The 13,525-nt window shown below is 38.3% G+C and overlaps 1 long non-coding RNA gene across 1 annotated transcript; it reads right to left on the bottom strand.

The window, feature by feature from the left end:
- Positions 1 to 277: 277 nt before the first annotated feature.
- On the bottom strand, positions 278 to 13,322 carry LOC125755224 (uncharacterized). The gene is made up of 3 exons (XR_007411101.1): positions 13,016 to 13,322; positions 12,551 to 12,671; positions 278 to 618 (listed from the first exon to the last, which is right to left on the bottom strand). It is a non-coding gene; the product is annotated as an uncharacterized LOC125755224 (long non-coding RNA).
- Positions 13,323 to 13,525: the final 203 nt, after the last annotated feature.

Genomic DNA, 13,525 nt, shown 5'->3' with positions numbered 1-13,525 from the left:
GAAAAGATAGAAACCTACACATTCAATAAGCTCAGTGAACCATGAGCAGGATCAACCTAAAGAAATTCACACCCAGACACATTCTCATTAAACTGTTGAAAATGAATGATAAAAAAAATCATGAAAGAAGTTGGGGGATATACATACAGTAGAGGAGAACAATTCAGGTGACTGTGAATTTCTCATGGGAAACCATAGGAGCCAGAAGGAAGTGGAACAGCATTTTTAAGGGATGCGAAGAAAGGAACTGTCAGTCCCTAATTCTGTGTCTGGTGAGAATACCCTTTAGGAATCAAGGTGGAATGAATATAGGCTCAGAAAAAGGAAGACTAAACAAATTTATTCCCAGCATATCTCACAAGGAATTACTAATGTAAATTTTTCAGGTAGAAGGGAAATAATACCAGAAGGAAACCTGGAACTTCAGGCTTGACAGAAGAGCAACAGAAATGATACGCATCTGGGGGTGCTTGGGTGGTTCAGTCGATTCAGCATCCTTCAGCTCAGGTCATGATCCCAAGGTCCTGGTATTGAGCCCCACATAGGGTTCTCTGCTCAGTGGGGAGTCTGATTCTCCTTCTCCCTCTGACTGCTGTTCCAACTCCTTATGCTCTCTCTCTGTCAAATAATAAATAAATAAAATATTTTTTAAAAAAAGAAATGGTAGGGATCCCTGGGTGGCGCAGCGGTTTGGCGCCTGCCTTTGGCCCAGGGCGCGATCCTGGAGACCCGGGATCAAATCCCACGTCGGGCTCCCAGTGCATGGAGCCTGCTTCTCCCTCTACCTATGTCTCTGCCTCTCTCTCTCTCTCTTTCTGTGTGACTATCATAAATAAATTTTAAAAAATTAAAAAAAAAAAGAAATGGTAGACGTCTGGGGAAATACAACAGACTATTCTTTTTCTAAGTTTTAAAAATTATTTCTGACAGTTGAAAGCAAAAAGTTATAACATTGTTCGGTGGAATGTTCAGTATATGTCAATGTAGTATATACGATAACCACAACAAAAAGGGAAACAGTAAAGGGAACTTTATTAAAGTTAAAGTTTCTACATCCCACTCAAAGTGGCAAAATATTGATTCTAAGTAGACTGGAAAAGTTAAGTTTGTATATTGGGCCCCCCTAGAGCCACCACTAAAAAACTATACAAAGAGATACAGTCAGAAACACATCAGATAACATAGTAAAAAGCATGCAAATAACCCAAAAAATAAGAAAGGAGAAATAGAGAAACATAAAAGGGAAAAGCAGAAAATTAATAAAATAGTAGACCTAAATCCACACAGATCAATTATAACAATAATAATACTAAATGGAGATGAGCACTCCAATTAAAAGAAAGATATTGTCAAAAAGGATAAAAGAGAAATAAAACAAGATCTAAGTATATGATGCCTCCAAAAAGCTTACTTCAAATGTAATGATATAAATAGGTTAAAAATAGAGGAACAGAAAAAGATATACCATTAAGAAAACATTCAAAAGAAAGCTGGAGTGGCTATACTAAGATCAGACTAAGTAGACTTTAGAGCAAAGAAATTTACAAAGGACAAGTTCAATTTACCAAGAAACAATCTTAAATGTGTGCCCCTAAAAATAGAGCTTCGGAATACATAGAGCAAAAGCTGGCAGAAATGAAAGAAGAAATAGATAAATGCACAATTATAGTTGGAGACTATAGCATTTTTCTGTCAGGTATGTAGTAATAGTACTAGTAGACAGAAAATCACAAAGAACTGAACAATAGAACTGAAGAACTGAACAATACCATCAGCCAACTGGGTCTAACTGACATTTATAAGACACTCCATCCAACACCATCAGAATACACCTTCTTTTCAAATGCCCATGGAACATTCACCAGGACAGACTATATTCAGGGTCCTAAAACTAACCTTCACAAATATAAAAGAAGTGAAATCATACAAAGTATGACTATAAAGAACTTAAACTAGCTATCAGAACAAAATAACACAAAAATATTTGAACCCTTGGAAATGAAACAACACACTTCTAAATAATCCATGAGACTGAACATCACATATTCATTCTATGAGGCCAGTGTACCCCGACATCAAAGCCAGACAAAAACATTACAAGAAAAATACTCTACAGACTAATAGCCTTTATGAAAATAGATGGGAAAAAAACTCAACAAAACCCTAGCAAACTGAACCCAAAGTATATACAAAGATTATATACCATGACCAAGTGGGATTTATCCCAGAAATACAAGAGTGATTAAACAAACAAAAATCTGTCAAAATTAACCCAAATTGTATCAAAATATTAAGAGTGAAAGTGGTAAAAATTCTTAGAAGAAAATTTAGTAAATCTTCATGATCTTGGATTTGGCAGTGGTTTCTTAGAAATGACATCAAAGGCATGAGCAACAGAAGAAAAACAGATAAATTGGACTTTGTCAAACTTAAAAAAAATTTATATTCAAAAGATGCCACCAAGAGAGTGAAAGATAACAGGAGAAAATATTTGTGAATCATAGCTGTGATAAAGGACTAGTATCTAGAATATATAAAGAATTCTAAAAACCCAACAACAAAAAGACCAACAACGCAATTTAAAAATGGGTAAAGAGGATCTAAATAGACATTTCTCAAAAAAAAAAAGTATGCAAATGTCCAATAAACATAGGAAAAGATGCTCATTGTCATTAGGCATTAGAAAAATGCAAATCAAAACCCAATGAGAAACCACTTCACACCCACTAGAATGGCTACGATTTTTTTTTTAAGGGAAAAAAGGAAATGACAAATGTTTGCAAGGATGTAAAGAAATTGAACCATCATATATGGCTGGTGAGACTATAAAATGGTACAGCCTCTGTGGCAACAGTTAAAGATAGAGTTACCATATGACACAGCAGTTCCACCCCTGGATATATTACCAAGAGAACTGAAAACATATGTTCACATAAAAACATGTGCATGAATATTCATAGCAACATTATTCGTAAAGCCAAAATTTGGAGGTAAGACTGATGCCTGAAGAAACAGAAAGGCCAAACAGACCTATAATTAAATAAGTTGAACTACTAGTTTCACATCTTCAAAAATAAAACACTAGCTTTAGGTGGCTTTTTAGGTGAGTTCTTCCAGAAATGAAGGAACATAAAACACAAATCATGAACAAAATATGCTGAAGAAGAGAAAAAGAGATTCTCTCATTTTATAAGGCTGATAGAGTATTAAACCACCAGCTAAGGATGAACTTTCCCAGCTTCCCTTGCAGACTTGCTGTGGACCTCTGTTGCAATGGGGCATAAGGGCAAATTTCTGGGAGCCTTCCTTAACAGATAGCTTCTGTGCACCCTTTGCCTGTTTTATACCTTTTTCCCCTCCTATGTAGAACTCAGAGACCACCTTGGACCATGAGGACCATAAAGACAGTGGGGCAGTGAGCTGCAAGAAGCTTGAGTTCTGAGGACTTTCTTGGAAAAGAGATATCATTCCAGCCTCTGGTTGCCTACATCTGAACTTTTCTATCGAAGAGAAATAAATGTTCATTTTGTTTAAGTCCCTGTTATTTGGGAATTTTCTGTCACAGCTGAAATTAATCCTAAATGGACAAAACTGATAAAGGGTGTCTACCAAAAGCCTACCTAAATCAACTGTTATACTTAAGAGTGGAATATTAGAAACACCACCTTAAAATCAGGAATTCCATTTCAATAAAGAATGATACAAAGACATCCACTCCCATAGTCTCTACTCAGGATTGTCCTGAAATTCCTGGCCAGTGCAGTAAGACAAGGAAGAAAATATGACACTGTTCCAAGATAACAGGGAGTCACATGGTTTCCTCGCCTGTCTCCCAACCAACCAAGAGTTTGGTAAGTACCCAAACTCTTGCACATGGGCATAAGAAGACACATACAAGAATGACATCATTGCTTTGGGTGAAAATGAGGGATCAGTCAAAGCATCCATCAGTAAGCCAATGTTCAAACAAATCAAATTAGTTTCCTCATGTAATCAGATTTTGTGTTAATAGTTAAAATAACAGAACGAGAGCTACATGTACCACATGGATAGACCCAAAACACCTTGTTGATTTTTTTAGGGAATGTCTCTATCTTGGGGCACTTGGTTGGCTCAGTGGTTGAGTGTCTGCCTTTGACTCGGGTCGTGGTCCTGGGGTCCTGGGATCAAGTCTTACATTAGGCTCCCTTCAGGGAGCCTGATTCTCCCTCTGCCTGTGTCTCTGCCTCTCTCTGTGTCTCTCATGAAAAATAATAAAATCTTTTTTAAAAAGAGGAAATGTCTTTATCTTTTGAAAATATATACTGCAACTTTTATAGATGAAATTTTATGGTGTCTGTTTTGCTTTAAAATAAGTCAGAGGAGTGAGAGGAAGTGAGTAGGTATTTTAATGAAGCACATGTAGCCATAACTGGTGATTACTGAAGTTGGTATCTGAATACATGGGGGTTCATTATTATTCTTTTCTTTTAGGGAAAACTGTGAAAAGAAATCATTAAGAATAACATACTCAAAATGACAGTATTTACATAGTTTAAAAGCACAAAAAACACTATATTGTGTAGTGAGTGATTTTATATATATATATATACATATATGGTTTTAAATAGATGTTATTTTTGTTGTTTTGTTTTGTCTTTAATTTTTTATTGGAGTTCGATTTGCCAACATATAGCATAACACCCAGTGCTCATCCCATCAAGTGCCCCCCTCAGTGCCCATTACCCAGTCACCCCTACCCCCCACCCACCTCCCCTTCCACTACCCCTTGTTTGTTTCCCAGAGTTAGGAGTCTCTCATGCTCTGTCACCTTCACTGATATTTCTCACTGATTTTTCTCTCCTGTCCCCTTTATTCCCTTTCACTATTTTTATATTCCTCAAATGAGTGAGACCATATAATGTTTGTCCTTCTCTAATTGACTTACTTCACTCAGCATAATACCCTCCAGTTTCATCCACATTGAAGCAAATGGTGGGTATTCATCCTTTCTAACAGCTAAGTAATATTCCATTGTATACATAAACCACATCTTCTTTATCCATTCATCTCTCGATGGACACCGAGGCTCCTTCCACGGTTTGGCTATTGTGGACATCACTGCTATAAACATTGGGGTGCAGGTGTCCCAGCATTTCACTGCATCTGTATATTTGGGGTAAATCCCCAACAGGGCAATTGCTGGGTCGTAGGGTAACTATTTTTAACTCTTTGAGGAACCTCCACACAGTTTTCCAGAGTGGCTGCACCAGTTCACATTCCCACCAACAGTGTAAGAGGGTTCCCCTTTCTCCGCATCCTCTCCAACATTTGTGGTTTCCTGCCTTGTTAATGTTCCCCATTCTCACTGGTGTGAGGTGGGATCTCATTGTGGTTTTGATTTGTATTTCCCTGATGGCAAGTGATGCGGAACATCTCATGTTCTTGTTGGCCATGTCTATGTCTTCCTCTGTGAAATTTCTGTTCATGTCTTTTGCCCATTTCATGATTGGATTGTTTGCTTCTTTGCTGTGGAGTTTAATAAGTTCTTTATAGATCTGCGATACTAGCCATTTATCTGTCATTTGCCAATATCTCCTCCCATTCTGTAGGTTGTCTTTTAGTTTTGTTGACTGTTTCCTTTGCTGTGCAGAAGCTTTTTATCTCAATTAAGTCCCAATAATTCATTTTTGCTTTTGTTTCCCTTGCCTTCATAGATGTATCTTGCAAGAAGTTGCTGTGGCCAAGTTCAAAAAGGGTGTTGTCTGTCTTCTCCTCTAGGATTTTGATGGAATCTTGTCTCACATTTAGATCTTTCATCCATTTTGAGTTTATCTTTGTGTCTGGTATAAGAGAATGGTCTAGTTTCATTCTTCTGCACGTGGCACCATTTATTGAAGAGACTGTCCTTTTTCCAGTGGATAGGCTTTCCTGCTTTGTCGAATATTATTGACCATAGAGTTGAGGGCCCATTTCTGGGTTCTCTATTCTGTTCCATTGATCTATGTGTCTGTTTTTGTGCCAGTACCACACTGTCTTGATGACCACAGCTTTGTAGTACAACCTGAAATCTGGCATTGTGATGCCCCCAGCTCTGGTTTTCTTTTTTAATATTCCCCTGGATATTTGGGGTATTTTCTGATTCCATACAAATCTTAAGATTATTTATTCCAACTCTCAATAGATGCTATTTTTAAAAACATTATTGAGAGTGATAAACACTAAATTCAGAGAGATGGGGGAAATAGGTCAGGGGAGAGGTATGTAGGGAACTTCAACTGGTTTTGTGCTATTTTATTTCTTAAAATTTGAAGCAAATAATGCAAAATGTGCAGATTTGACAAAGCTGGATTGTATTAGCTGTTGGTTATATAATTTCTGAATTTTTTTTCTGAAGGCTTGACACATTTATTTTTAAAAAACATTTTTAGCTGTTTACAGAAGAAAAACATGCACACTCAAATGAATTTTAAACCAAATGCTTACACATTTGTGATCACAAAAACAAAATTTATGACTAAATTTAATAAATTATTGCTATTGTTTAAAAAAGTAAATGAATTTGACACTATAAAAAAAAACTTATAAAATACCACTTCCATCTGAGCACAGAACTTGCTTAAGATTCTCTCTCTCTCCCTCTGTCCTCCCCCTCCCCCCCCCCCCCCCCCCGTTTGCACTCTCTCTCTCAAAAAAAAAAAAAAAATAGGGCAGCCTTGTGGCTCAGTGGTTTAACGCCGCCTTCAGCCCATGGCCTGATCCTGGAGACCCGGAATCGAGTCCCACGTCGGGCTCCATGCCTCTCTCTCTCTCTGTCTCTTTCGTGAATAAATAAATAAAATCTTTTAAAAATGATATATGAATGGTCAATAAGCACATGAATAGATGCTTAAGAGTAGAATATTAGAAAAACCACCTTAAAATCAGGAATTCCATTTCAATGAAGAATGATACAAAGACATCCACTCCCACAGTCTCTAATCAGGATTGTCCTGAAATTCCTGACCAATGCAGTAAGACAAGGAAGTAAATATGACACTGTTCCAAGACAAAGGGGAGTCACATGGTTTCTCTGCATACTGAGAATAATCGCATACAAAAAAACTTTTAAAAATCTTAGTAAGAATTGCATCATAAAATAGCTCTGTTCAGATAGAATTCACAAAGTATACAATTTATTTTTATTTATTTGAGAGAGAGCGAGAGAACGAGTTGGGGAAAGAGGCAGAGGGAGAGGGAGAAGTAGACTCCCCACTGAGCAGGGAGCCCAACAGGGTGCAGGGTGCTTGATCCAAGAAGTCAGAGATCACAACCTGAGCCAAAAACAGATGCTTAACCGACTGAGCCACCCAGGCACCCCACAAAACATTTAAAGTGTACAATTCAATAGTTTTTAGTATATTAACAATTATGTACAATCATCACCACAGTCAACTTTAGAACATTTCAACACCTCCAAAAAAATTACAACCTTTAAAATAGTAAAGTAACCTTTAGCTATTACCCTCCCCGTGTCTCCCAGACTTAAGCCAAAACTAATCTACTTTGTGTTTCCTATAGATTTGTTTATAAATGGACATTTCATATAAATCATACAATAAGTGGTCTTCTGTAACTGGATTCTTGTATTCAGCAAAATGTTTTCAGTGTTCACCCGTGTTGTAACATGTATGAGTATTTGTTGCCTTTTTATCGTTGGATAATATTTCATGGTATGAAACTACCAAACTTTTTTTTTTTTTTTTGGAACTACCAAACTTTTTTTATCCGGTCATTAGTTGATGAACATTTGGTTTGTTTCCATCTTTTGGATACTATGAATAATGCTATCAACATTCATAAACACAGTAGTTCTGTGGATGTATGTTTTCATTTGTCTTGGGTATATAACTAGGAGTGGAATTGCCAAATCATACGGTAACTGAATGTTCAACTGTTTAAAGAATTGCTAGGTCATTTTCTCAAAACCGTTGTATAGTTTTATAGTCCCACCACCTGTGCATGAAGGTTCTGATTGCTCCACATCTTCAACACCTGTTATTATCTGACTCTTTGATTATAGTCATGCTCAGGGTATGAAGCGGTGTCTCGTAGATTTGATTTGCATTTCCCTAATGCCTGATGATATTGAGCATCTTTTCATGTGCTTATTGGTCATTCATATATATATTTTTTTTTTGAGAGAGAGAGAGAGAGAACCCGCAAACGGGGGCGGGGAGGAGAGGACAGAGGGAGAGAGAGAATCTTAAGCAAATTCCATGCTCAGTAAGGAGCCTGACCTGGTGCTCAGTCTTACGACCATTCACACAGGGGTCATGACCTGAGCCAAAATTAAGAGTCAGACACTTAATCAACTCAGTCACCTCCTCGTTCGTATATTTTCTTTAGAGAAATATTTATTCAGATCCTTTGGTCATTTGTAAATTGTGTTGTTTTTTATTGTTGAATTTTAATTGTTCTTTCTCTAGTCTAGGTAAAACTCTCTTTCCAGATATATGATTTGCAAAATTTTCTTCCATTCTGTTAGTTTCTTTTCACTTTCTTGATAATGATTTCTGAAGCACAAAATCTTGAAAATTTTGATAGAGTCCAATTTTCTATATTCTTATTTTGTTGCTTGTGTTTTTGGTGACATATTTGAGAAATGTTTGCCTAATCAAGGTCATGAAGATGTATCCCTATGTTTTCTTCTAAGAGGTGTATAGTTTTAGCTCTCATACCTTTGATCCATTTGGGGTTGATTTTTTTATGCATTGTGAGATCAAGACCCAATTTTAGTTTTTTGCATGTTACTTTCCAGCTGTCCTAGCACAATTTGTTGAAGAGACTATTCTCTCCCTTTTGGATAGTCTTTCTTTTTTTTTTTTTTTTTTTCCCTTTTGGATAGTCTTGGCACCATTGTGAAAAATCACTGACCATTCACACATGGTTTTTTTTTTTTTAATAGACTCTCAATTCTATTTTACTAATACATATGTCAATCCTTATGCTAGTACTACACTGTCTTGATTATTTTGCTTTGTAGTAAATTTTATAGGCAGGAAGTTTGGGTTCTCCAACTTTTTTTTTTTTTTTTTTTTTAAGATTGTTTTGACTATTCTGAGTCCTTTGTACTTCCACAGAATTTTAGGATCAGCTTGATCATTTCCGGGGTGAAGGGGAAGGCAATTGAAATTTTTACAGGAGTTGCTTGAATCTTTAGGTTAATTTAATAACAAGTCTTCCAACCTATGACTTAATATTAGTCTGGATCTCTTCATTTGTTCCTGTGGATTCATTTTACCATCAAGAGTAGTAGTTGCTTTCACTCATCTCTTTTGTGCTGTTATTGGCCAAAACAAAACAAAACCAAAGAGCCCAATTACATGTCTATATGTTATAGGCCCAACAGTATATTATATGCATATTGTCTTATGCTATTGCTTTTAAAGAGGAAATAAAAAGAAATGTGCATTTATACTGCCTTTTATAATTACATAATTACCTACTGCTATTCTCTCCTCCTCCTCCTCCTTCTGCTGATTCTTCTTCTTCTTCTTCTTCTTCTTCTTCTTCTTCTTCTTCTTCTTCTTCTTCTTCTTCCTCTTCTTCAAATTCTGTCACTTATTTTGGGATCACTTGCTCTCAGCCTGAAGGACTTCTTTTAGTACTGCTGATAAGGAAGGTCTGCTAGCAACAAATTACCTGTTTTTGTGTATTTGGGAAAGTCTTCATTTTTGTCTTGATTTTTGAAAGATAGCTTTGCTAAATATAAACTTCTTGGTTGACAGGTTTTTTTTTTCTTTTTTTTTTAATTTTTATTTATTTATGATAGTCACAGAGAGAGAGAGAGAGAGAGGCAGAGACACAGGCAGAGGGAGAAGCAGGCTCCATGCACTGGGAGCCCGATGTGGGACTCGATCCTGGGTCTCCAGGATCACGCCCTGGGCCAAAGGCAGGCGCCAAACCGCTGCGCCACCCGGGGATCCCAGGTTTTTTTTTTCTTTGAGAATTTTGAATATGTTACCCCAGCACCTTCTGGCCCCATCATTTCTGATGAAAAGTCAGGTATTACTCTATTTGATGTTCCCTTGTAAGTGACGAGCTGTTCTCATCTTACGGTTTTCAAGATTTTCCCTTGTCTTTGGCATTCAGCATTTATACCATGATGTATCAGTGTATGGTTCTGCTTGTGTTTAATACTGTTTGGGGTTTGTTGAGACTCCTGGATGTGTAGATTAGTGTTTTTTAAGTCAATTTAGGAAGTTCTCAGCCATTATTTCTTGGAATATTTTTTCTACTCATTTCTCTCTTTTTTTTTCTGGTGCTCCCATTATACATACGTTGCTGTGTTTAATGATGTCCCACATTTCTCTGAACATCTGTTCCTTTTTCTTCATCCTTTTAAAATCTTTGTTCTTCAGGATCCCTGGGTGGCGCAGTGGTTTGGCGCCTGCCTTTGGCCCAGGGCGCGATCCTGGAGACACGGGATCGAATCCCACGTCAGGCTCCTGGTGCATGGAGCCTGCTTCTCCCTCTGCCTGTGTCTCTGCCTCTCTCTCTCTCTGTGACTATCATAAATAAATAAAAATTAAAAATAAAATAAAATAAAATAAAATCTTTGTTCTTCAAATAGCCTACTCTCTATCAGTCTATCTTTGAGCTTATTGATTCTTTCTTCTACCAGTTCAAGTCTACTGGTCTGTCTCTTGAGTGAATTTTTCATGTTAATAATTGTACTTTTTCACTCCAGAATTTCCATTTGATTTCTTGTATAATTTCTTTTTATTGATATACTCTACTTGATGCAATTTTTTCATAATATCTCCTTTTACTTCTTTTATCATGGTTTCCTTTGGTTTTTTGAATATATTGAAAATGACTACGTTGAGGGTTTCATCTATTAGATCCAATACCTGGTCACTCTCATAGGCAGTTTCTGTTACCTGAATTTTTTCCTGATATATGAGTCATGCTTTCTTGTTTCTTTGAATGACTCATATTTTTTGTCGTAGCCTGGATAATTGTAAATTATAGACATTAGATTTTAGATAATATGGGACTCATATTTAGGAACTCAGTATGGTCCCCCTTACCCCTGGGGCTTGTTATTACTATTTGCCTATTTGTATTGCGCTTCAATGGATTATTTGTTCCTTCCTTTCTCCTTCTCAGTTTGTAGCCTCTGATGTTGCTCCTAAGGGGGTGCAAACATGGGTATGCCCACAGATACCCAGGAATGACTGGTTTTGGCAGGGCTCTCTTTGTCTCTTTCCCTGATTGCACCCATCTATTAAGCCCCACTAATTGCTGGCTAATTATTCTTTTCAACAATGTGCTATGGCATAAATTGTTGCCAGACTGACCCAATCAAATTTGGGCTCATTGAGGGAATAGTTCCTGAGGTCAATGTTTGAGACTTGTTCTGACCTCAGACGGGATCTTTCCAAGTGTCTCTTTCCCTGATTCTGACAAACTAGCCAGCCTACAGTTTAACCTGTATCTCTAATGAATCTACTAATTTCCTTTCAACTACATCTTATCACAGTCTCCAGTGTTTTTGAGAGCACTTCTAGGCTTGAAGAAGTTCAAGCCTGTTGTAAATGAAGTCAGTTCCTTTGGGGAGAGATTGGCAGCCCTCTGTTCTACAGTCTGCCTCTTCCTCTAGGTAAAAATTCTGGCCCATGTCTCTGGAGCTGGGGATAGGGACAGGGTTTGCTTCTCTCTGATAGACAGCTCTGCTTTAGGAGCTGAGTGCTCATTAGAGGGGAAGAGTGATAGCCTCAGGTCTTCTTGGTTTTCCTTTCTCATGATGGAACCTCTACCTTACAAGCCAAGGGAAGGGGATTGGGACCTAGAATTCTCAGTGGTATCATGCTCATGGCAGAATGGGGGCTAGGCAGAAGGGAGCCCAGAGCAATGGCTCAGCAGCAGATAGATGGAGGTGGGCTGAGAAATAGTGGTGTCCTGCCCCATCTGGGAAGATAGCCCTCTGACTGGGAGCTAGCAGGAAGGGGACTTTGGTGTTCTGGGCTGTACCAGTCTGGAGTGGAATTACCATCTTGATGAGCTGAAGGTGGGGGATGGGAGTCTTGGTTCAAATACCACAGACTCTCACTGTTCTCACCAACTTTTAGTAGATTTTCTTAAATAAATGTTTCTTCATTTTATTTAATTTTTTTATGATAGTCACAGAGAGAGAGAGAGAGAGAGAGAGAGGCAGAGACACAGGCAGAGGGAGATGCAGGCTCCATGCACCGGGAGCCCGATGTGGGATTCGATCCCGGGTCTCCAGGATCACGCCCTGGGCCAAAGGCAGGCGCTGAACCGCTGCGCCACCCAGGGATCCCTGTTTCTTCATTTTTTATATGACTTTAGGACTACTTCCAAAGGGTGCCTGAGAGCTGTGATGAACAAAGTCCGCTTCCCACCCCCAGTGGACAAGCAATGTGAGGGAGAAATGTCCATTGCTGTTTTAAGCCACTGAAAGTAGGGAGTTTTGTTACCGCAGCAAACTCTAGCTTCATGGTTCTCAAGCTTAAGCATGCATTGGAATCACCCAGAAGGCTTACTGAAAAACAGAGTACCTTACCTGTGGAGTTTCTGATGTAGCAGATCTGGGTTAGTGCCAGAGAATTCACATTTCTAGTAAGTTCCCAGATATAGGTGATCCAGTACTCACACTTTGAGAACCACCGCTCCAGCCATCCTTTCTGAAATGTGGGGATAAATAATAGTACAGTAGTACTGACCTCATTAGAGGGTTGTAGGGATTATTGCATCTTAACATCTGTAAGTCATTTAGAATAGTTTCTGGCTCACAGGCAGCCTTAGTACTATTATTAATTTGTCCCAAGGTTTTCTTAATATAAAGGTATTCTCAGGTGTTTAAACTTTAATACTCTTTGGTCTTTTACTGAAATAACCCAGATGACCAGATTTCCCAGGATTTTCAACTGTCTCTTTTTATTCCTTCTTGATCCATTCATAGCTCACACCAATTGCTAGGGAAGACACTTATCCAGGCAGGATTGTTAACTAGATAGCATAACCTTACCTACTTTCTTCGGTCAGCATGCTCACCCCTACAGAGCTGAAGGCAGCCCTGTTCCTCTCCATGCACAAAGGTGCTTGGGCTTTGTGACTGTGGTCCTCCTCTATTCCCATCAGGACTGAGCTCAGTGTTCTCCTTTTTGATGAACCAAGTACAAGATCCAAGGTGGTGCTAATGGAATGGTGCTGAGATGTCTTCCTTGTGAACAGACTGTAGAAAAAAGAAAGACAAAAACTAAGCTAAGTCAGGGAGAAGCGAGTATACCTGGTTTCTGCTGTACTTCTATGCCCTTCTTCCAGCTGCACAAGGCATCAGGAGGTTCACCATTACTCAGGAGGCTGTGGTCCAAGAGGAAAAGGCAAGAGCAGGTCCCTTTGAACTCCTAAAAGGGAAAGAAAAGTGGGGCTGCCTTAGAACAAATGATGTCACTCTGTACTTTGATGCCTAATATTATATCATAATCCTCCCAATACTGGTTCTGTACCACTAACGCCTTTAATCCTCCCAACAGCA

Source organism: Canis lupus, chromosome 6 (assembly GCF_003254725.2).
Source record: "Canis lupus dingo isolate Sandy chromosome 6, ASM325472v2, whole genome shotgun sequence".
Lineage (NCBI taxonomy): Eukaryota > Metazoa > Chordata > Mammalia > Carnivora > Canidae > Canis > Canis lupus.
This window is presented reverse-complemented; position numbering and strand designations above follow the sequence as displayed.